Source organism: Salvelinus alpinus, chromosome 20 (genome assembly GCF_045679555.1).
Source record: "Salvelinus alpinus chromosome 20, SLU_Salpinus.1, whole genome shotgun sequence".
Classification (NCBI taxonomy): Eukaryota; Metazoa; Chordata; class Actinopteri; order Salmoniformes; family Salmonidae; genus Salvelinus; species Salvelinus alpinus.
In genome coordinates, this window is record NC_092105.1 from 18900505 (window position 1) to 18925584 (window position 25080).

At 42.7% G+C, this 25080-nt stretch overlaps 1 long non-coding RNA gene across 3 annotated transcripts; it reads left to right on the plus strand.

The window, feature by feature from the left end:
- Positions 1-1742: 1742 nt before the first annotated feature.
- Positions 1743-9818, plus strand: LOC139546425 (uncharacterized). 3 transcript variants are annotated; one of them, XR_011669222.1, is made up of 5 exons: positions 1743-5222; positions 6077-6125; positions 6236-6304; positions 7505-7685; positions 7994-9818. It is a non-coding gene; the product is annotated as an uncharacterized lncRNA (long non-coding RNA). The 3 variants fall into 3 exon arrangements; XR_011669221.1 differs by having other exon boundaries at positions 6236-7685; XR_011669223.1 differs by having other exon boundaries at positions 6077-6122; positions 6236-7685.
- The last annotated feature ends 15262 nt before the right edge of the window (positions 9819-25080 follow it).

Below are 25080 nucleotides of genomic sequence, written 5' to 3' on the forward strand. Positions count from 1 at the left end.
ATTACATGTTACATTAAGCATTACATGTTACATTTAGCATTACATGTTACATTTAGCATTACATGTTACATTTAGCATTACATGTTACATTTAACATTACATGTTACATTTAGCATTACATGTTACATTTAACATTACATGTTACATTTAGCATTACATGTTACATTTAGCATTACATGTTACATTTAGCATTACATGTTACATTTAACATTACATGTTACATTTAGCATTACATGTTACATTTAACATTACATGTTACATTTAGCATTACATGTTACATTTAGCATTACATGTTACATTTAACATTACATGTTACATTTAGCATTACATGTTACATTTAGCATTACATGTTACATTTAACATTACATGTTACATTTAGCATTACATGTTACATTTAGCATTACATGTTACATTTAGCATTACATGTTACATTTAGCATTACATGTTACATTTAGCATTACATGTTACATTTAGCATTACATGTTACATTTAGCATTACATGTTACATTTAACATTACATGTTACATTTAGCATTACATGTTACATTTAGCATTACATGTTACATTTAGCATTACATGTTACATTTAGCATTACATGTTACATTTAGCATTACATGTTACATTTAGCATTACATGTTACATTTAGCATTACATGTTACATTTAGCATTACATGTTACATTTAGCATTACATGTTACATTTAGCATTACATGTTACATTTAACATTACATGTTACATTTAGCATTACATGTTACATTTAGCATTACATGTTACATTTAGCATTACATGTTACATTTAGCAATACATGTTACATTTAGCATTACATGTTACATTTAGCATTACATGTTACATTTAACATTACATGTTACATTTAACATTACATGTTACATTTAGCATTACATGTTACATTTAGCATTACATGTTACATTTAACATTACATGTTACATTTAACATTACATGTTACATTTAGCATTACATGTTACATTTAGCATTACATGTTACATTTAACATTACATGTTACATTTAACATTACATGTTACATTTAGCATTACATGTTACATTTAGCATTACATGTTACATTTAACATTACATGTTACATTTAACATTACATGTTACATTTAACATTACATGTTACATTAAGCATTATATGTTACATTTAACATTACATGTTACATTTAGCATTACATGTTACATTTAACATTACATGTTACATTTAGCATTACATGTTACATTTAACATTACATGTTACATTTAACATTACATGTTACATTTAGCATTACATGTTACATTTAGCATTACATGTTACATTTAACATTACATGTTACATTTAACATTACATGTTACATTTAGCATTACATGTTACATTTAGCATTACATGTTACATTTAACATTACATGTTACATTTAACATTACATGTTACATTTAGCATTACATGTTACATTTAACATTACATGTTACATTTAGCATTACATGTTACATTTAACATTACATGTTACATTAAGCATTATATGTTACATTTAGCATTACATGTTACATTTAGCATTACATGTTACATTTAACATTACATGTTACATTAAGCATTATATGTTACATTTAGCATTACATGTTACATTTAACATTACATGTTACATTAAGCATTATATGTTACATTTAGCATTACATGTTACATTTAACATTACATGTTACATTAAGCATTATATGTTACATTTAACATTACATGTTACATTTAGCATTACATGTTACATTTAACATTACATGTTACATTTAGCATTACATGTTACATTTAACATTACATGTTACATTAAGCATTATATGTTACATTTAGCATTATATGTTACATTTAGCATTACATGTTACATTTAGCATTACATGTTACATTTAACATTACATGTTACATTAAGCATTATATGTTACATTTAGCATTATATGTTACATTTAGCATTACATGTTACATTTAGCATTACATGTTACATTTAGCATTTTATGTTACATTTAGCATTATATGTTACATTTAGCATTACATGCTACAGTTAGCATGTTATGTTACATTTAGCATTATATGTTACATTTAGCATTACATGCTACAGTTAGCAGTACATGTTACATTAAGCATACATCAGTCCTGCCGCTATAGGCCAACACCTTCAGTGCCTTGTGGTTCACTATGAAAAACAGAACGGTGAAATAAAGCTGTGGCAGCATCACTGAAAGTGTGTGTGTATGTACAGTGCATTCGGAAACTATTCAGACCCCTTGAGTTTTTACATATTTTGTTACCTTACAGCCTTATTCTAAAATGGATAACAAAAAAAATCCTCATCAATCTACACACAATAACCCATAATGACAAGCGAAAACAGGTTTTCCAATTTTTTTGCAAATGTATTAAAAATAAAAAATTGGAAAACCTTATTTACATAAGTATTGTGTCGAGGCACAGATCTGGGGAAGGGTACCAAAAAATGTCTGCAGCATTGAAGGTCCCCAAGAACACAGTGGCCTCCATCATTCTTAAATGGAAGAAGTTTGGAACCACCAAGACTCTTCCTAGAGCTGGCTGCCAGGCCAAACTGAGAAACTATCTCTGCAGCACTCCACCAATCAGTTCTTTATGGTAGAGTGGCCAGACGGAAGCCACTCCTCAGTAAAAGTTTGCCAAAATGCACCTAAAGACTCTCAGACCATGAGAAACAAGATTATCTTTGGCCTGAATGCCAATCGTCACGTCTGGAGGAAACCTGGCACCATCCCTACGGTGAAGCATGGTGATGGCAGCATCATGCTGTTTTTTTTTTCTTCAGCGGCAGGGACTGGGAGACTAGTCAGGATCGAGGCAAAGATGAACAGAGCAAAGTACAGAGCGATCCTTGATGAAAACCTGCTCCAGAGCGCTCAGGACCTCAGACAGGGGGGAAGGTTCACCTTCCAACAGGACAACGACCCTAAGCTCACAGCCAAGACAACGCAGGAGTGGCTTCGGGACAAGTCTCTGAATGTCCTTGAGCCCGGACTTGAACCCAATCTAACATCTCTGGAGAGAGCTGAAAATAGCTGTGCAGCAACGCTCCCCATCCAACCTTACAGAGCTTGAGAGGATCTGCAGAGAAGAATGGGAGAAACTCCCCAAATACAGGTGTGCCAAGATTGTAGGGTCATACCCAAGAAGACTCGAGGTTGCAATTGCTGCCAAAAGTGCCTCAACAAAGTACTGAGTATAGGTTCTGAATACTTATGTAAATGTGATATTTCTGTTTTATATTTTTAATAAATTAGCAACAATTTCTAAAAACCTGTTTTTGCTTTGTCATTATGGGGTATTGTGTGTAGATTGATGAGGAAGAAAAACAATTTAATGCATTTTATAATAAGGCTGTAACCTAACAAATTGTGGATACTTTCCGAATGCACATGTCATTGGAGTCCACACTGGCACATATTCACACACATACACACACACACACTCTTAGTATGGGGGGGGGGGGGGGTAAGCTTGCCATGTCTATGCAGAGTGTTTGTGTGTTTTATCACAAGCCGAAGGAGTTTCCACACACACTCACACACACTTGCTCTTGTTGACGGAGGAAATTCATGGCGTGTAGTTTTTGTGCAGAAGAATCCTTAAAAAGAGGAAGAGAGTCGTCAAACACTTATCTGTTCACTCGGCCACTCAATCTACTTAGTGTGCAGCAATAGTTCTGTGTATGTTTCCGAATACGTCTTTCACATTATTTTGCATGTTGAAGATTATTAATCATATGCTAGAACCCAAAGAAAGGCACATGTGTATTCTTATTATTACACTGATATACTTGACCATGCCAACTGAATAGCCTTACTCTTCCTGTACATACAGAACATAGAGGGAAAGGGAATACCTAGTCAGTTGCCCAACTGAATGCATTCAACCAAAATGTGTCTTCCGCATTTGACCCAACCCCTCTGAATCAGAGAGGTGCGGGCTGACTTCATCAACATCATTGACCTTTCAGTTACTGATCTAACACTCTTAATCACTAGGCTTCCTGTTGCCCCCTAGATAGGCCTAATGCAATAGTCTTCCTGTGACAATTAGCTAGATAGATTTAGATATACTAGATTTGCCATTTTGGTCAAAGACAGAGAGGGATGCATGTATGACTATGCATTTCAAGATTCCCGTGTGTTTTAAATCTACAGTACTTTCAAACAACTTTTTATAATTTATATTGCCAACTGGCAGGTGTCCCAAATCTAGAACATGAACCCTTCCCTGCTGCTCCCCTCTTTCTTTTGATGGTGAACTCTTGAACTCTAGAACCCTAGAACCAAGACTCTCCTCTCCCAGCCCTGAATCAGTCAAGTATCAAATTAATTAGATGGAAGAAATTAAGCTACCAGACCTTACAAGCTACTTGTAACCAACAATCTTTCATATAATTAGTTTTGACCCAATCAAAGCCTTTTGAAAGTAGAAGGCTCTCATTGGCTAACATGACTCATCCTGCCCTTTGGTCTTGGTCAATGAGAGTCAGATTCAGAGATGTATTTCCATATCACCTATACATGATTGCATCCTCTTCTCATATTATGTCAATACTCAACCATATTTTATGTGTTTTGTTATTATTCTTCCCAAATGCTCATTCATAAATACAGTATAAGCAGGACTCATTGTGGAATAAGACAGAGTTTTGGAGACCAATTTGGCTGGAGAGTTCTCTGGTTGTAGTCCCTAGTTTATGATGAGTAAACAGACCAAAACGATTCCCCTCACCTCCCAGTCCCCATACTGTGTAACTCATTCAATAAAATAATTTCTATAAAATATCATGCATTTTCATAACTGTGTCCTAGATATATGATATGATATCATATTGGTGGCAGCGTTGGGATACAGGCTACAGTTAGTCTGGGTACCAGTCTGTTTAGCTAACATTCCACTCTGTATTCCGTGTCATATGCCAAAGTTTAGCAGAAAGTTTAGCTAAACAGACTTCTATGTGCACGGGTAAGCCTCGAGCAAGGAGCGGACAACCACTGTAGACACAGATCTCAGTTATTTAACGTTAGTTATTACAGACAGATCTGGCATTTCTCCATCTGGAAATTACTATTTACAACACAACTGCAATTATTTTATTTTATATTTTTCCAAGATAGCTAGCTGCAAAGCTAGCAAGCGAGTTAATTTAAGATGCCTCTAGATCCAGTTCGCCAGCAGAGCAGCACTCGCCAAAAAAGACAGGTATGTCACTTTTACTTTAAGAACTTTCTAATCACATCTAAAGTTGTTTGGTATGCAATCGCACTAGCTACATATATTTAGCTGAAAATACTTGATGAAATGGATTGTTTCTTTGTAGCTAGCTATCTAGCTTGGTTGTAGGCTGTAGGTTACAGTAGGCAAGTACAGTAACATTGCAGTAGCTAGCTAACGTTACACCTTTACTGAATGACAACAATATAGCCTGAACACTGTTCTGTCTTGCTAGTTGGGCTTAGAAATTGACAAATGAACATATGGAGAGATCACACATACATGCAGCTGTGGTGGTGTCACTTTTTTTGTAGCTATCTACCTGCTTTAAATAGTGAAAATACTCCAGCCTTTGGTGCTCCCGAGTGGCGCAGTGGTCTAAGGCACTGCATCTCAGTGCTAGACGCCTCACTACAGACACCCTGGTTCGAATCCAGCTGTATCACAACCAGCCGTGATTGGGAGTCCCATAGGGCAGCGCAGAATTGGGCCAGAGTCGTCCGGGTTTGACCGGTGTAGGCCGTCATTGTAAATAATAATTAGTTATTAACTGACTTGCCTAGTTAAATAAAGGTTGAATAAAATAAACAGCAGGTCTCCCATGAACAAGTGATGTTGACCTCAATGGGACAACCAGGTAATTAAAGCTACAATGTTCTGTGCATTCTCACTAGATAGAAGTGTGTGGTGCAAGGTTCAGTGGAAGATTTTCAAAAGAAAATAGATAATGATAGTCTCTGCAATTTTCAGTCAGATGAGACACCTGGTCTCATTCATTTACAGATTGAGAATGATTTCCATATCTGTTATTGCTAACGGTGTTGCTTTTAATAAACACACAGTAAACCAAAAGCTGCCACCATTGCAGTGGGTGCCGGATAGACAATGGTGGTAAATATCTCATTCAAATTTTATTTAATTCATTAATGTGGCCACTTAATTTACTGTATGGTTATTGTTATAAGTTATGGATACTTAATGTTAATATTCCTTTACCATAGGTCCTTCATTCTCGAATGTGAAGCCGACTGACCCTAGCAGGAAGGACCAGAGAAAAGTGTTTGCTTAAGGTATGACTTCATATTGAGTAAAATGTAATTCCACTCAAGTTCAGATTTAGATTTAGAGTGACTGACATGAATTGGAACGTAAAAAGCATGAGCTGGCGCACACACAGATAAAATACTTTTCTGTCGAGGTGGGGACTAACGGTGAATAAACTGTAAGCTATAATATATATATATAAACTCCCAGTCATTTATTGGGTAAAACACCAATGTTTCGGCATCACTGTGCCTTCTTCAGGGTAATGTCATGAATGATTGAACCAGGTTATGTAGACAAACAGTGCAATTAGTGCAACCAATGACAATAGTGAGCGGTGTGACATAATTATTAGGTTAATAAGAATGAATTGAGTGAAACAGTTAAAAGACAATAGTTTACAGCATGTTGAATATATCAGGCTATTATTATCATATGGCAACATAGTTAAATATTGTACATAATATTAACATCACCATACACAATTGTAATAAAACATGTGTTACATGAAATCTTTTGGTTCAACCATAATGCATAATAGCATCATCAACAGGGGGAACATATTGGGTGTACGCTGATAAGCTGTAGAAAGAATATATTAATTGGTAAGACTTGTTCATAAAAAACAAGAATAATTGTTCATGAGAAGGGCCTGAGATCAAAGTCAATATACAGACCACTAAGGGTCAATGTTTTTGAATTGGAACATGAACAGGCTTATTAGTCTACACTCAGGTGGAACAACAGATATGGAATGCATTAGTCAACAACGGTTGTGTCAATGAATGCATATTACAAAGGTTGAGAGGTGCGTACACACTTCCAATGTGGCCTACATCTGTTATTAAACTTGAGTGATGACTAAGCCCTAAAGGTTGTGAAACTTCACATGTTTAAGCCTATGTCAGTTAAAATCGGAATGTTTGCTATCCTACTTACTGTACACTGTTGATAGTACTTGATGCCAAAGCTAATCACTGAATATCCTACTACAAGGACTCAGTCGGGTTGCTAAACTTCTGTATCGTATGAACACACACACCAGGGGTTGTCAGGGCGAATACTCTAAGCAGTCAGGAAAAGCTCGTCTTGTACTTTTAGTGACTGAATGGAACAAAAAAGAAACAGCACAGCAACATGATCGCTCCGCCTCTCAATCACACGCTCACTCACATAGTTTAGCTTCATGATCATTCTCATTTAAGGTAATTGGGCCTCTATTTTAGGAGAGGAATGACATGCATGTCCTTCTGTCTCTCCTCTCTACTGAGACCGTTCTGGCCGCAGCAGTCCAGGCCCAGCTCTAACAGTGGTCTTCCCAACCGGCTGTCTTGTTCTGCTCCCCTTTGGCAACAGCTACCGCCACAACAAAAGAGGATTGCTCTGAAGAGTACCTGCTGGATACAGGTAATTGAAATGATATCACACACACACACACACACACACACACACACACACACACACACACACACACACACACACACACACACACACACACACACACACACACACACACACACACACACACACACACACACACACACACACACTTGAAGTTTGCACTGTCGGTTAGGGGCTCATAAGTAAGCATTTCACTGTAAGGTCTGTTGTATTCGGCGCATGTGACTAATTATATTATATTTGAACATTTGATTTGATTCAGGTTAGTGTATAGTAAAAGCTTTGTCATTAAAATAATATTGTGCCTCTTTTAGAGCACACCTCTGCCAGCCACACCACCACTGCCCTTGACAGCTTCTCCACTGGGCCCATCAAGAGATGAGGTCGCGTCTTCATCTTGTACCACGACCGATGGACAGAGCCCATTAGAGCTGCCAGTGATGGGCTACTGGCCAATCACCACGGGGAAGAAGATATCCTGAAGCGGGTGAATCTGCTCTGCTCTTCACACCACCCCAGAGAAGCTCCTAGAGACACACAGCTGTGGCATTATGTTACTGTAGAGAGTGAAACAGTCAGTGTCCCAGTCATGTCCTCAGTCATGTCCCCTGCCACCTGCACTTACCCAGCAGAAGGCCTCACCTACTCAACGTTTACATTTGAGGATTTAGCTTCCGCTGCCTCCTTTCAATGGGAACTGGAGGCCTCGAAGCAGAGGGGGCAGTGAGGAAGGAGCGAACAGAGGAAAGAGATGAGCATCCCTCCGGCCGTCTGTACAGGTTCTGCCAGCAGCCGCTGAAACAAATCTCCAACAGCCCATAGCCATATCAGCTTTTCTTGAGTGGTAGAAAAATATCTACTGCCTAGTGTTTCCCCTGTACATTGTACAGGGCATTGGAGGGAGCTCCAACAGTCTGCCTTTTATGAGACTGAAAAGAAGAGATGGATGGTGGAGAAGGGTAGTGACTCTATACACACGTACACACAGAAATAAATAGGAGTTGCAAATCTATTGTCATGGAAATTACCACCAGGGATTCAAAGTCAAACTTAAATGAATAATGATTTATTTTCAGTTAACTGGAGAGGTTTCAACAAACTTAATGCACCATAGTACACGTCGGTCAGGAGCTCTGTCTCTCAATTGTTCGCGGATGATGTGTCTCCTTTTGGGCAGCTCACAGTAAGGGTCTGGGCGGGTCCTCGTTGTCTTTTGGTCTGATGGAAATTTCCTTCATGCTTCATGAAATGTGCCAGCAGTTTTCCTCGCAGACCCTCACTGGAAAGCTCCGCAGGCAGAATCAATCATCCGGTTCTTGATGCCAAATTGTCTTGGAAATTACCACCAGGGACTCAAAGTCAAACTTAAACGAATCATTATTTATTGTCAGTTAACTGGAGAAGTTCCAACAAACTTAATGCACCATAGTACACGTTGGTCGGGAGCTCACCGGGGCAGTCCCGTTAGTTCTCTTATATACTGCTTACACAGACAAGTTATATTTGCATGATTTACATTATACATTATTCCTGATTAATTCATTTGGTTATTGCTTAAACTATCAAAGGAGGTTCTATCAAAATACGTCATTATAAGTAAGCGAAATGAACACATAAAACCAGACACTTCATCCTTTCAAATCCTTCATTCTGGGTTGTGCAATCCAACTTGTAAAACCATTGCAGTAGAATGTTTTATGCTTCACTACAGGACACTATTTCCATTGGTGGAAGTGGTTTGGACTCTCGTTTGATTTGTATCTATTTCACTGTCCATTATTTTACATTTAATCAGTAAGGCCAGAGGAGGTGTGGTATATGGCCAATATACCACGGTTAAGGGTTGTTCTTATGCAAGATACAACGCAGAGTGCCTGGACACAGCCTTAGCCGTGGTATATTGTCCATATATCACAAACCCCAGAGGTGCCTTATTGCTGTTATAAACTGGTTACCAGTGTAATTAGAGCAGTAAAACTACATGTGCTTTCAGCCAATCAGAATTCAGGACTCAGAAAACCACCCAGTTTATAATACTGAACATACATTGCTGTATATTTTGTTGTACAAAGTTTTGTGCTCCAACACTATCATAAATATGTCTGTGATTTCATTAAAGTAAACCTCAAAGTAAAGTAATATTCTCTGAGTTGCTTCAATGTTGTCTTTATGAATAAGATACATGCATGTCCATTGTTCTCCACCACTGTCATAAATATGCCTTTGATTTTATTAAGTTAAACCTTAACTTAAACCAATCTTCTCTTAGGTTTTCATGTTGTCTTTATATGCGTTAAAATGGAAATGCAACGTCCTCCAAATGCAAAACGTCCTCCAGCTATTTCTGAACTTTTACTTTTGAAAAGCGATATCCCAACTATAAATATAGTCAAGTACACACACATTTTTTACAAAAGTGATTCAGTTGTTCTGATGGGAATCTGTGATGTCATAGGCCTCCTTGCTTGAGGAACAATAGAGGAGCAAAAGAGAACAAAAGAGGAAAGCATTTATGCGAATGCATTTACATTTACATTTAAGTCATTTAGCAGACGCTCTTATCCAGAGCGACTTACAAGTTGGTGCATTCACCTTATGATATCCAGTGGAACAACCACTTTACAATAGTGCATCTAACTCTTTTAAGGGGGGGGGGGGGGGTTAGAAGGATTACTTTATCCTATCCTAGGTATTCCTTAAAGAGGTGGTGTTTCAGGTGTTTCCGGAAGGTGGTGATTGACTCCGCTGACCTGGCGTCGTGGGGGAGTTTGTTCCACCATTGGGGTGCCAGAGCAGCGAACAGTTTTGACTGGGCTGAGCATTCGCATATCAAACTGTTTATGCTAAACAGACCTAAAACCACTATCCAGCTTTGTTGTATGAAAAAATGAACAAATAGGTGTTGCTCATGACTGTAACTGCCGAGGTAGAATGTTGAAAGTAGAACAATCCACTTTATGTGTTTATCTTCAGATTTATCTTTTATTGACCTACTTTGCATCTCACAGGGTATGGATGTTACTGCTCTGAAGAGGCACTCAGTTAATCACAATGTGTCCCATCCTCTCCTGTAAAACGATTTGCTCTGAGGTAATAAACATTATTAAAGACAAAAAAAATCTATAAACTGATTAAACTTTACTAAAACTCTATCACAAGTTGTAATGTAATTATTGTTTTAAGTACAGTGTACCAACTTCTGAGGGAATAAACTCTCTTTTGTAAATGTTTTAAAATCATAGTACAGTGTAACAATCCTAGTACAGTGTAACAATCATAGTACAGTGTAACAATCATAGTACAGTGTAACAATCATAGTACAGTGTAACAATCATAGTACAGTGTAACAATCATAGTACAGTGTAACAATCATAGTACAGTGTAACAAGTATTGTAAATACTCATGTATTGTCCCGGGGTTGGATCGAACCAAGTCTAAAAAAAATGTCAGAAAATGTCAAATAAGGTCACCAAAATTGTGCTACAGCTACGCACCACTGCCCAGCTCGATAGTCACCATTGGGGAGCCCATCAGCGTACATCCGTTTTTTTCTGTCCTTGTAAAAGCTGTGTGATGTAGTAGTAGATAAATTCACTAGATGGCAAACTCAGTCCACTGTGGTGAAGACTACAGTTCAGTTGAGTTCAACCTTCAGCTATCAGAAAGATTTTATTGTGAAGCCATATTAACTTCATTTCCACATTGCCATTTAAGTCATTCAGCAGATGCTATTATCCAGAGTGACTTATAAATGTGACAATAAGTGCATTCAACTACGCTAGTCAAGACTACAATGCAGCCAAGCCACCAATAACAAGTAGGTCTAACAATGAACTTGGATGTCCACCTCGACTGTGTCTCTCCCTGTTCCAGTTGCAGTCTATGCACCTTCACACCGGGGCTGAGGATAGGAGCCCTGACATCAGCACTTCTACTTGGCCCAGGGCCAACAAACCCACTCACCCCAGGCTGCTAAACACTAACGGATCAATGCACTCCGGGGAAAGAGAGGGAGAGAGATAACCTCCTTTCATCTCTCCATCTCTCCGCCTCTAGTCTTTAATCCCTTACCGGAATCCTACCCCTTCTTTTCCTCTCCTGTCACCAGCAGCGAGACAAACATGAACTTTGACCACGGGTTGTCTGTAAAAACAGACCTTGACCTTTCACCTGGAAGCGTAAACAGAGACTGAGGTAACCCAGGTAGAGCAGAGAATAGAGACTCCTATTATGTTCTTAAGCTACTTACTCTAGCCACTACAGCACCTACAGATGTAGGAACTTAATTTGAGCCAGTTTGCCACAGCAGGAAAATAATCCTGCAGCAACAGGAGATTTTAATTATGTGGATTATACACTACATGACACTACATGGATTATACAATAAAAGTATGTGGACACCTGCTCGTCAAAATTTCATTCCAAAATCATGGGTATTAATATGGAGTTGGTCCCCCCTTTGATGCTACAACAGCCTCCACTCTTCTGGGAAGGCTTTCCACATGATGTTGGAACATTTCTGCAGAGACATGGTTCCATTCAACCACAAGAGCATTAGTGAGGTTGGGAACTGATGTTGGGCGACTAAGCCTGGCATGCAGTCGGCGTTCTAATTCATCCCAAAGGTGTTCGATGGGGGTTGAGGTCAGGGCTCTGTGCAGGCCAGTCAAGTTCTTCCACATCGATCTTGACGAACCATTTCTGTATGGTGTTACGCACGCCTCTGAGAAGAGGGAACGCAACTCCCTGCTACAACCCAACTCTCTGTGAAGTGCAAGAGGTATGAACTGTAGGTGGGAGAAAGGACGACAAAGGCAGAATTTACCGTTTACTAGGATTTATTTCCTACACAGTAATATGGGGAAAAGGGGCTGGACGGAACCAAAGCAAAGAAAGTAAATATCAAAGCTCCCCCTCTCCTATCTAACCTGCCTACTCACTTAACTTACCTAACTTAACACCATCTGGTGCCCTAAACCAAAATACAGGGGGTGGTCCGCCCAGGTCTTACCTAGTGTGCCTAGACAATGAATATACTACGGGTATATGTATGCCCGCGGGCCTCTTGCCTAAGCACTCCCTAAGTGCCTTCCCCTTCCCCCCTGGGAACAAATGAAACAGAATAATTATTAACAATTTCACAAACACTTTACAACAAAACTGAGTAAACTAACTCAGGCCACTAAAGAACAACGAACATAGCAAAGCTGCTACCAACAACAACTAACATAGTAAATTAACCCAAAGCCATCAGCCTCCTCTCTTAGCAAATATCTCTCTCACAATCAAACTCTCTGCATTCCTCAGCCTACAATGATCTCTCTCTCTCTCTCTCATGATCTCCTTTCCTGAACACTGGCTTTTATAGCTTCAGGTGGCAATGGTGATTAGAGTCAGCTGCTTCTTGACGAGGGGGCGGGGTCAGCTCTCCAATTATCAATTGGGGCCGACCAATCAGCTACCTGGGGAGAACTTCAGGAAGCCATCTCCTGAAACACACACACTCAAATACAAACCACAACACAGAAAACTGGGGAACGTAACAATGGACCTCGCTTTGTGCACAGGGGCATTGTCATGCTGAACCAGGAAGGGCCTTCCCCAAACTGTTGCCACCAAGTTGGAAGCACAGAATCATCTAGAATGTCATTGTATGCTGTAGCGTTAAGATTTCCCTTCCCTGGAACTAAGGGGCCTAGCCCGAACCATGAAAAACAGCCCCAGGCCATTTGACCTCCTCCACCAAACTTTACAGTTGACACTGTGCATTGGGGCAGGTAGTGTTCTCCTGGCATCCGCCAAACCCAGATTCGTCCGTCCGACCGCCAGATGGCAAAGCGTGATTCATCACTCCAGAGAACGAGTTTCCACTGCTCCAGTATCCAATGGCGGCGAGCTTTACACCACTCCTTCCAACACTTGGCATTGCGCATGGTAATCTTAGGCTTGTATGCGGCTGATCGGCCATGGAAACACAATTCTTGTGCTGACGTTGCTTCCAGAGGCAGTTTGGAACTCGGTAGTGAGTGTTGCAACTGAGGACAGACGATTTTTATGCGCTACGCAATTCAGCACTCGCTGTCCCGTTCTGTGAGCTTGTGTGGCCTACCACTTTGCGGCTGAGTCGTTGTTGCTCCTAGACGTTTACACAATAACAGCACTTATAGTTGACCAGGGCAGCTCTAACAGGCCAAAGATTTGACAAAGGGACTTGTTGGAAAGGTGGTATCCTATGACGGTGCCACATTGAAAGTCACTGAGCTCTTCAGTAAGGCCATTCTATTGCCAAGGTTTGTCTATGGAGATTGCATGGCGGTGCGCTCAATTTAATACACCTGTCAGCAAAGGGTGTGGCTGAAATAGCCAAATCCACTAATTTGAAGGGGTATCTACATACTTTTGTAAATATAGTGTAATTAATGGACATTCTTTGTAGAAGTTGATACATTTTTCTTTGGGGCAAATCAAGGCTGACATTTTAAAGTAGAAACTTATAAAAAATTTAAACTCTAAAGGCCTTTTTAAACTTTGAATACACTACAAGTTTGCATTTCCTGTTGTGCAGAAAAATTGTCAACAACATTCTGCTGGAGGTCATTTTGCAGGGCTCTGGCAGTGCTCCTCCTAGTAGTAAAATGGCGCCGACCGAGATGGCCGCCTCGCTTCGCGTTCCTTGGAAAATATGCAGTATTTTGTTTTTTTATGTGTTATTTCTTACATCGGTACCCCAGGTAATCTTAGGTTTCATTACATACAGTCGGGAGGAACTACTGAATATACGATTAACGTCAACTCACCATCGTTATAACCAGGAATATGACTTTCCCGAAACGGATCCAGTGTTTTGCCTTCCACCCAATACAATGGATCTGATCCCAGCCGGGGACCCTATGCGACGCCGTAAAAGGGGCAAACGTAGCGGTCTCTTGGTCAGGCTTCGGAGACGGGCACATCGCGCTCCACTCCCTAGCATACTACTCGCCAATGTCCAGTCTCTTGACAATAAGGTTGATGAAATCCGAGCACGGGTAACATTCCAGAGAGACATCAGGGATTGCAACGTGCTCTGCTTCACGGAAACATGGCTAACTCAAGAGACGCTAACGGAGTCGGTGCAGCCAGCTGGTTTCTTCACGCATCGCGCCGACAGAAACAAACATCTTTCTGGTAAGAAGAGGGGCGGGGGGGTATGCCTTATGATTAACGAGACGTGGTGTGATCATCATAACAACACACAGGAACTCAAGTCATTCTGTTCACCTGATCTAGAACTCCTCACAATCAAATGTCGACCGCATTATCTACCAAGGGAATTCTCCTCGATCATAATCACAGCCGTATATATTCCCCCCCAAGCAGACACATCGATGGCCCTGAACGAACTTTATCTGACTCTTTGTAAACTGGAAACCACACACCCTGAGGCTGCATTCATCGTAGCTGGGGATTTTAACAAGGCTAATCTAAAAACAAAACTCCCTAAATTCTATCAGCATATCGATTGTGCTACCAGGGCTGGTAAAACCCTGGATCATTGTTATACTAACTTCCGCGACGCATATAAGGCCCTCCCCCGCCCTCCTTTCGGAAAAGCTGACCACGACTCCATTTTGTTGATTCCAGCCTACAAACAGAAACTAAAACAACAAGCTCCCGCGCTCAGGTCTGTTCAACGCTGGTCCGACCAATCTGATTCCACGCTTCAAGACTGCTTCGATCACGCGGATTGGAATATGTTCCGCATTGCGTCCAACAACAACATGGACGAATATGCTGATTCGGTGAGCGAGTTCATTAGGAAGTGCATTGACGATGTCGTACCCACAGCAACGATTAAAACATTCCCAAACCAGAAACCGTGGATTGACGGCAGCATTCGCGTGAAACTGAAAGCGCGAACCACTGCTTTTAACCAGGGCAAGGTGACCGGAAACATGACCGAATACAAACAGTGTAGCTATTCTCTCTGCAAGGCAATCATACAGGCTAAGTCCCAGTACAGAGACAAAATAGAGTCGCAATTCAACAGCTCAGACACAAGAGGTATGTGGCAGGGTCTACAGTCTATCACGGATTACAAAAAGAAAACCAGCCCCGTCGCGGACCAGGATGTCTTGCTCCCAGACAGGCTAAATAACTTTTTTGCCCGCTTTGAGGACAATACAGTGCCACTGACACGGCCCGCTACCAAAACCTGCGGGCTCTCCTTCACTGCAGCCGAGGTGAGTAAAACATTTAAACGTGTTAACCCTCGCAAGGCTGCAGGCCCAGACGGCATTCCCAGCCGCGTCCTCAGAGCATGCGCAGACCAGCTGGCTGGTGTGTTTACGGACATATTCAATCAATCCTTATCCCAGTCTGCTGTTCCCACATGCTTCAAGAGGGCCACCATTGTTCCTGTTCCCAAGAAAGCTAAGGTAACTGAGCTAAACGACTACCGCCCCGTAGCACTCACTTCCGTCATCATGAAGTGCTTTGAGAGACTAGTCAAGGACCACATCACCTCCACCCTACCGGACACCATAGACCCACTCCAATTTGCTTACCGACACAATAGGTCCACAGACGACGCAATCGCAACCACACTGCACACTGCCCTAACCCATCTGGACAAGAGGAATACCTATGTGAGAATGCTGTTCATCGATTACAGCTCAGCATTTAACACCATAGTACCCTCCAAACTCGTCATCAAGCTCGAGACCCGGGGTCTCGACCCCGCCCTGTGCAACTGGGTCCTGGACTTCCTGACGGGCCGCCCCCAGGTGGTGAGGGTAGGTAACAACATCTCCACCCCGCTGATCCTCAACACTGGGGCCCCACAAGGGTGCGTTCTGAGCCCTCTCCTGTACTCCCTGTTCACCCACGACTGCGTGGCCATGCACGCCTCCAACTCAATCATCAAGTTTGCGGATGACACTACAGTGGTAGGCTTGATTACCAACAACGACGAGACGGCCTACAGGGAGGAGGTGAGGGCCCTCGGAGTGTGGTGTCAGGAAAATAACCTCACACTCAACGTCAACAAAACAAAGGAGATGATTGTGGACTTCAGGAAACAGCAGAGGGAGCACCCCCCTATCCACATCGACGGGTCAGTAGTGGAGAAGGTGGAAAGTTTTAAGTTCCTCGGTGTACACATCACGGACAAACTGAATTGGTCCACCCACACAGACAGCGTTGTGAAGAAGGCGCAGCAGCGCCTCTTCAACCTCAGGAGGCTGAAGAAATTCGGCTTGTCACCAAAAGCACTCACAAACTTCTACAGATGCACAATCGAGAGCATCCTGTCGGGCTGTATCACCGCCTGGTACGGCAACTGCTCCGCCCACAACCGTAAGGCTCTCCAGAGGGTAGTGAGGTCTGCAGAACGCATCACCGGGGGCAAACTACCTGCCCTCCAGGACACCTACACCACCCGATGTCACAGGAAGGCCATAAAGATCATCAAGGACAACAACCACCCAAGCCACTGCCTGTTCACCCCGCTATCATCCAGAAGGCGAGGTCAGTACAGGTGCATCAAAGCAGGGACCGAGAGACTGAAAAACAGCTTCTATCTCAAGGCCATCAGACTGTTAAACAGCCACCACTAACATTTAGCGGCCGCTGCCAACATACTGACTCAACTCCAGCCACTTTAAAAATGGGAATTGATGGAAATTATGTAAAAATGTACCACTAGCCACTTTAAACAATGCCACTTAATATAATGTTTACATACCCTACATTACCCATCTCATATGTATATGTATATACTGTACTCTATATCATCTACTGCATCTTGCCATCTTTATGTAATACATGTACCACTAGCCACTTTAAACTATGCCACTTTATGTTTACATACCCTACAGTACTCATCTCATATGTATATACCGTACTCTATACCATCTACTGCATCTTGCCTATGCCGTTCTGTACCATCACTCATTCATATATCTTTATGTACATATTCTTTATCCCTTTACACTTGTGTGTATAAGGTAGTAGTTGTGGAATTGTTAGGTTAGATTACTTGTTGTTATTACTGCATTGTCGGAACTAGAAGCACAAGCATTTCGCTACACTCGCATTAACATCTGCTAACCATGTGTATGTGACTAATAAAATTTGATTTGATTTGATTTGATTTCAAAGGCGGAGGTAGCGGTCCTGCTGCTGGGTTGTTGCCCTCCTACGGCCTCCTCCACGTCTCCTGATGTACTGGCCTGTCTCCTGGTAGCGCCTCCATGCTCTGGACACTACGCTGACAGACACAGCAAACCTTCTTGCCACAGCTCGCATTGATGTGCCATCCTGGATGAGCTGCACTACCTGAGCCACTTGTGTGGGTTTTAGACTCCGTCTCATGCTACCACTAGAGTGAAAGCACCGGCAGCATTCGAAAGTGACCAAAACATCAGCCAGGAAGCATAGGAACTGAGAAGTGGTCTGTGGTCACCACCTGCAGAATCACTCATTTATTGGGGGTGTCTTGCTAATTGCCTATAATTTCCACCTTTTGTCTATTCCATTTGCACAACAGCATGTGAAATTTATTGTCAATCAGTGTTGCTTCCTAAGTGGACAGTTTGATTTCACAGAAGTGTGATTGACTTGGAGTTACATTGTGTTGTTTAAGTGTTCCCTTTATTTTTTTGAGCAGTGTATATATATATATATAGTAATGCTCAGATGTTTAAGTAGAGCAAATGATATGTAGATGTTCTCTATTATAAATGATAATATAAATCGACAATGTGGCTTTTAAAGGCAATGTAACCTTGTTCACGGTAATACGCTTTAAGTGGCACATTGTCGACAGGCATGATTGGATAGAATCCTAGCCTTATACAGCACACCTTGACTTATATTTTAAATTCAAAATGGATTAAATAGAGTTTTCTTCTCACCCATTTACACACAATACCCCATAATGACAACGTGTAAACATGTTTTTAGAAATGTTTGCTAATTAGTTTTAAAAAATGTAATACAAAAATATCTAATTTACATAAGTATTCACACCCTCGTCAGTACTTACTGCTTTGCGTCGTCTTGGGTATGTCTGTATCAGCTTTGCACATCTGGATTTGGGGATTTTTTACCGTTCTTCTTTGCATTTAGTCAAGTTCTATTAAGTTAGATGGTGAGCGGCGGTGAACAGCCACCGCTGTTCTTATGGTCTGGTTTACCCTTCCTCCAGTTGGTGAATGAGGAATTCCTCTGACCAAACCACCTCCAGGTGCCTCTGGACAGGCCAATCCATGTGTTTTCCTCCTCTAGCCAGGTCAGTGTGATGCTCTCTGCAGTACATCGGAGCTTCTTCCCAGGTCATTACCACGTTTACTGGGATGTATTTATCATTTGACCCTTTTGATTTGAAAAGACAATTACAGAGACGATGATTGCAGCGACATCATTTGTTTCTGAGTTATCCTTTAATATTTCTGGACAGGGTAAGGTACCTGTTATTTAACTTTCAAACGGACTAATATCACACACACACGCACACACACACGCACGCACGCACACACACACACACACACACACACACACACACACACACACACACACACACACACACACACACACACACACACACACACACACACACACACACACACACACACACACACACACACACACACACACACACACACACAGTTTAGTTTAGGATGATTACACAGGCCATCCACTCCATCTCTGAAACATCTAGAAGAAAGGGACAACATGTAATTGGTTGAACGAACAACCAATAGGCTGTTCCAGCATAATAGGCTGCATTATGACACTTCTCTGTGTGTTCTGCCAAGGGTTTGTTGTGTAGTTAATATAACACAGAGAACTTCTGTAACCCCCAGTACTTCCGGCGCCGAACAGGATGGCTGCCTCGCTTCGCGTTCCTTGGAAAATATGCAGTATTTTGTTTTTCTATGTGTTATTTCTTACATTGGTACCCCGGGTGATCTTAAGTTTCATTACATACAGCCGGGAGGAACTACTGAATATACGATTAACGTCAACTAACCACCCTTCCTACCAGGAATATGACTTTCCCGAAACGGATCCAGTGTCTTGCCTTCCACCCAATACAATGGACCTGATCCCAGCCGGCGAAGCTACACGACGCCGAAAAAGGGGCAAACGTAGCGGTCTCCTGGTCAGGCTTCGGAGACGAGCACATCGCGCTCCACTCCCTAGCATACTACTCGCCAATGTCCAGTCTCTTGAGAATAAGGTCGATGAAATCCGAGCACGGGTAACATTCGAGAGAGACATCAGGGATTGCAACGTGCTCTGCTTCACGGAAACATGGCTAACTGAAAAGACGCTAACGGAGTCGGTGCAGCCAGCTGGTTTCTTCACGCATCGCGCAGACAGAAACATACATCTTTCTGGTAAGAAGAGGGGCGGGGGGGTATGCCTCATGATTAACGAGACGTGGTGTGACCATCATAACAACACTCAGGAACTAAAGTCATTCTGTTCACCTGATCTAGAACTCCTCACAATCAAATGTAGACCGCATTATCTACCAAGGGAATTCACTTCGGTCATAATCACAGCCGTATATATTCCCCCCCAAGCAGACACATCGATGGCCCTGAACGAACTCTATCTGACTCTCTGTAAACTGGAAACCACACACCCTGAGGCTGCATTCATCGTAGCTGGGGATTTTAACAAGGCTAATCTAAAAACAAAACTCCCTAAATTCTATCAGCACATCGATTGTCCGACCAGGGCTGGCAGAACTCTGGACCATTGTTATACTAACTTCCGCGACGCATATAAGGCCCTCCCCCGCCCTCCTTTCGGAAAAGCTGACCACGACTCCATTTTGTTGATTCCAGCCTACAAACAGAAATTAAAACTACAAGCTCCCGCACTCAGGTCTGTTCAACGCTGGTCCGACCAATCTGAATCCACGCTTCAAGACTGCTTTGATCACGCGGATTGGAATATGTTCCGCACGGCGTCCAACAACAACAATGATGAATATGCAGATTCGGTGAGCGAGTTCATTAGGAAGTGCATTGACGATGTCGTACCCAGAGCAACGATTAAAACATTCCCAAACCAGAAACCGTGGATTAACGGCAGCATTATCGTGAAACTGAAAGCGCGAACCACTGCTTTTAACCAGGGCAAGGTGACCGGAAACATGACCGAATACACACAGTGTAGCTATTCTCTCCGCAAGGCTATCAAACAGGCTAAGTCCCAGTACAGAGACAAAATTGAATCGCAATTCAACAGCTCAGACACAAGGGGTATGTGGCAGGGTCTACAGTCTATCACGGATTACAAAAAGAAAAGCAGCCCCGTCGCGGATCAGGATGTCTTGCTCCCAGACAGGCTAAATACCTTTTTTGCCCGCTTTGAGGATAATACAGTGCCACTGACACGGCCCACTACCAAAACCTGCGGGCTCTCCTTCACTGCAGCCGAGGTGAGTAAAACATTTAAACGTGTTAACCCTCGCAAGGCTGCAGGCCCAGACGGCATTCCCAGCCGCGTCCTCAGAGCATGCGCAGACCAGCTGGCTGGTGTGTTTACGGACATATTCAATCAATCCTTAGCCCAGTCTGCTGTTCCCACATGCTTCAAGAGGGCCACCATTGTTCCTGTTCCCAAGAAAGCTAAGGTAACTGAGCTAAACGACTACCGCCCCGTAGCACTCACTTCCGTCATCATGAAGTGCTTTGAGAGACTAGTCAAGGACCATATCACCTCCACCCTACCGGACACCCTAGACCCACTCCAATTTGCTTACCGACCCAATAGGTCCACAGACGACGCAATCGCAACCACACTGCACACTGCCCTAACCCATCTGGACAAGAGGAATACCTATGTGAGAATGCTGTTCATCGACTACAGCTCAGCATTCAACACCATAGTACCCTCCAAACTCGTCATCAAGCTCGAGACCCTGGGCCTCGACCCCGCCCTGTGCAACTGGGTCCTGGACTTCCTGACGGGCCGCCCCCAGGTGGTGAGGGTAGGTAACAACATCTCCACCCCGCTGATCCTCAACACTGGGGCCCCACAAGGGTGCGTTCTGAGCCCTCTCCTGTACTCCCTGTTCACCCACGACTGCGTGGCCATGCACGCCTCCAACTCAATCATCAAGTTTGCGGACGACACTACAGTGGTAGGCTTGATTACCAACAACGACGAGACGGCCTACAGGGAGGAGGTGAGGGCCCTCGGAGTGTGGTGTCAGGAAAATAACCTCACACTCAACGTCAACAAAACAAAGGAGATGATTGTGGACTTCAGGAAACAGCAGAGGGAGCTCCCCCCTATCCACATCGACGGGTCAGTAGTGGAGAAGGTGGAAAGTTTTAAGTTCCTCGGTGTACACATCACGGACAAACTGAATTGGTCCACCCACACAGACAGCGTTGTGAAGAAGGCGCAGCAGCGCCTCTTCAACCTCAGGAGGCTGAAGAAATTCGGCTTGTCACCAAAAGCACTCACAAACTTCTACAGATGCACAATCGAGAGCATCCTGTCGGGCTGTATCACCGCCTGGTACGGCAACTGCTCCGCACACAACCGTAAGGCTCTCCAGAGGGTAGTGAGGTCGGCAGAACGCATCACCCGGGGCAAACTACCTGCCCTCCAGGACACCTACACCACCCGATGTCACAGGAAGGCCATAAAGATCATCAAGGACAACAACCACCCAAGCCACTACCTGTTCACCCCGCTATCATCCAGAAGGCGAGGTCAGTACAGGTGCATCCAAGCAGGGACCGAGAGACTGAAAAACAGCTTCTATCTCAAGGCCATCAGACTGTTAAACAGCCACCACTAACATTTAGCGGCCGCTGCCAACAAACTGACTCAGCTCCAGCCACCTTAAAAATGGGAATTGATGGAAATTATGTAAAAATGTACCACCAGCCACTTTAAACAATGCCACCTAATATAATGTTTACATACCCTACATTACACATCTCTTATGTATATGTATATACTGTACTCTATATCATCTACTGCATCTTGCCATCTTATGTAATACATGGACCACTAGCCACTTTAAACTATGCCACTTTATGTTTACATACCCTACAGTACTCATCTCATAGGTATATACCGTACTCTATACCATCTACTGCACCTTGCCTATGCCGTCTGTACCATCACTCATTCATATATCTTTATGTACATATTCTTTATCCCTTTACACTTGCGTGTATAAGGTAGTAGTTGCGGAATTGTTAGGTTAGATTACTTGTTGTTATTACTGCATTGTCGGAACTAGAAGCACAAGCATTTCGCTACACTCGCATTAACATCTGCTAACCATGTGTATGTGACTAATAAATTTGATTTGATTTGATTTGTATGACCGTTGTAAGTATAGAGAGTAGAGCTCACCTGTTGTTATCAGTGTGTCCCTCTCCCAGCCTGTCTTATCCTGTGTCTTGGTCTTAACCTGTTGTTATCAGTGTGTTCCTCTCCCAGCCTGTCTTGGTCCTCCTGTGTCTTGGTCTTATCCTGTTGTTATCAGTGTGTTCCTCTCCCAGCCTGTCTTATCCTGTGTCTTGGTCTTAACCTGTTGTTATCAGTGTGTTCCTCTCCCAGCCTGTCTTATCCTGTGTCTTGGTCTTAACCTGTTGTTATCAGTGTGTTCCTCTCCCAGACTGTCTTATCCTGTGTCTTGGTCTTAACCTGTTGTTATCAGTGTGTTTCTCTCCCAGCCTGTCTTATCCTGTGTCTTGGTCTTATCCTGTTGTTTTCGGTGTGTTCCTCTCCCAGCCTGTCTTATCCTGTGTTTTGTCTTAACCTGTTGTTATCAGTCTGTTCCTCTCCCAGCCTGTCTTGGTCCTCCTGTGTCTTGGTCTTATCCTGTTGTTATCAGTGTGCCTCTCCCAGCCTGTCTTATCCTGTGTTTTGGTCTTAACCTGTTGTTATCAGTGTGTGCCTCTCCCAGCCTGTTTTATCCTGTGTCTTGGTCTTAACCTGTTGTTATCAGTGTGTTCCTCTTCCAGCCTGTCTTATCCTGTGTCTTGGTCTTATCCTGTTGTTATCAGTGTGTCCCTCTCCCAGCCTTTCTTATCCTGTGTCTTGGTCTTATCCTGTTGTTATCAGTGTGTTCCTCTCCCAGCCTGTCTTATCCTGTGTCTTGGTCTTATCCTGTTGTTACCAGTGTGTTCCTCTCCCAGCCTGTCTTATCCTGTGTCTTGGTCTTAACCTGTTGTTATCAGTGTGTGCCTCTCCCAGCCTGTCTTGGTCCTCCTGTGTCTTGGTCTTATCCTGTTGTTATCAGTGTGTTCCTCTCCCAGCCTGTCTTATTCTGTGTCTTGGTCTTAACCTGTTGTTATCAGTGTGTTTCTCTCCCAGCCTGTCTTATCCTGTGTCTTGGTCTTAACCTGTTGTTATCAGTGTGTTCCTCTCCCAGCCTGTCTTATCCTGTGTCTTGGTCTTATCCTATACCGTTATATGACCATCCTACACTTCCTGTTCATGACCACTCTGGATCTATGTGATATTCTGTTGAGAGGCTTTAGCTGTGTGATGCTATTCATTCCTTCTGAGCAGCATGGAACAATACAACATGCAAACGTGATGCTCCTTTTCTCCCTGGAAAGAGGACCAATAAAAGGGCCTTACTGTTTTATTGAGGTAAAGGAAACACCATGCAAAGCAGTGTTTAGTTTGAATTTGTCCTACATATTTGTTTATACCGTGTAATGTCCTGGACTGTGCCTCTACTGTATTGAATGACTCTGCATGTTTCACCGACAGTAGAACACAGACAGTTGTATTTTGTGGCAACTCTATGATAACATATCCAGGGGCCCTGGGATGTCCTTAATGAGCCTTGGGCAGCCTCATACATTCATAATATTGTTCTTATGCCATCTGTCTTAACAGTCTGATGTATGGCAGCGATATAGGGAGTTTGCCTGGACTGTAGATTTACCCCATCTCACATTATTGTGTGTGTGTGTGTGTGTGTGTGTGTGTGTGTGTGTGTGTGTGTGTGTGGTGTGTGTGTGTGTGTGGTGTGGTGTGTGTGTGTGTGTGTGTGGTGTGTGTGGTGTGGTGTGTGCGTGGTGTGTGTGTGTGGTGTGTGTGGTGTGGTGTGTGTGCGTGGTGTGTGTGGTGTGTGTGCGTGGTGTGTGTGCGTGGTGTGTGTGGTGTGGTGTGTGTGTGTGGTGTGTGTGCGTGGTGTGTGTGTGTGTGGTGTGGTGTGTGTGTGTGTGTGTGTGTGCGAGTGTGTGTGTGTGGTGTGGTGTGTGTGTGTGGTGTGGTGTGTGTGCGAGTGTGTTCTACTGTGTGTGGTGTGTGTGGTGTGTGTGGTGTGGTGTGGTGTGTGTGTGTGTGTGGTTATCTGTCCTATGTTTATATGACAGTACATAGGGCGTAAGGGGTGGAATGTTCTGAAGGACTCAT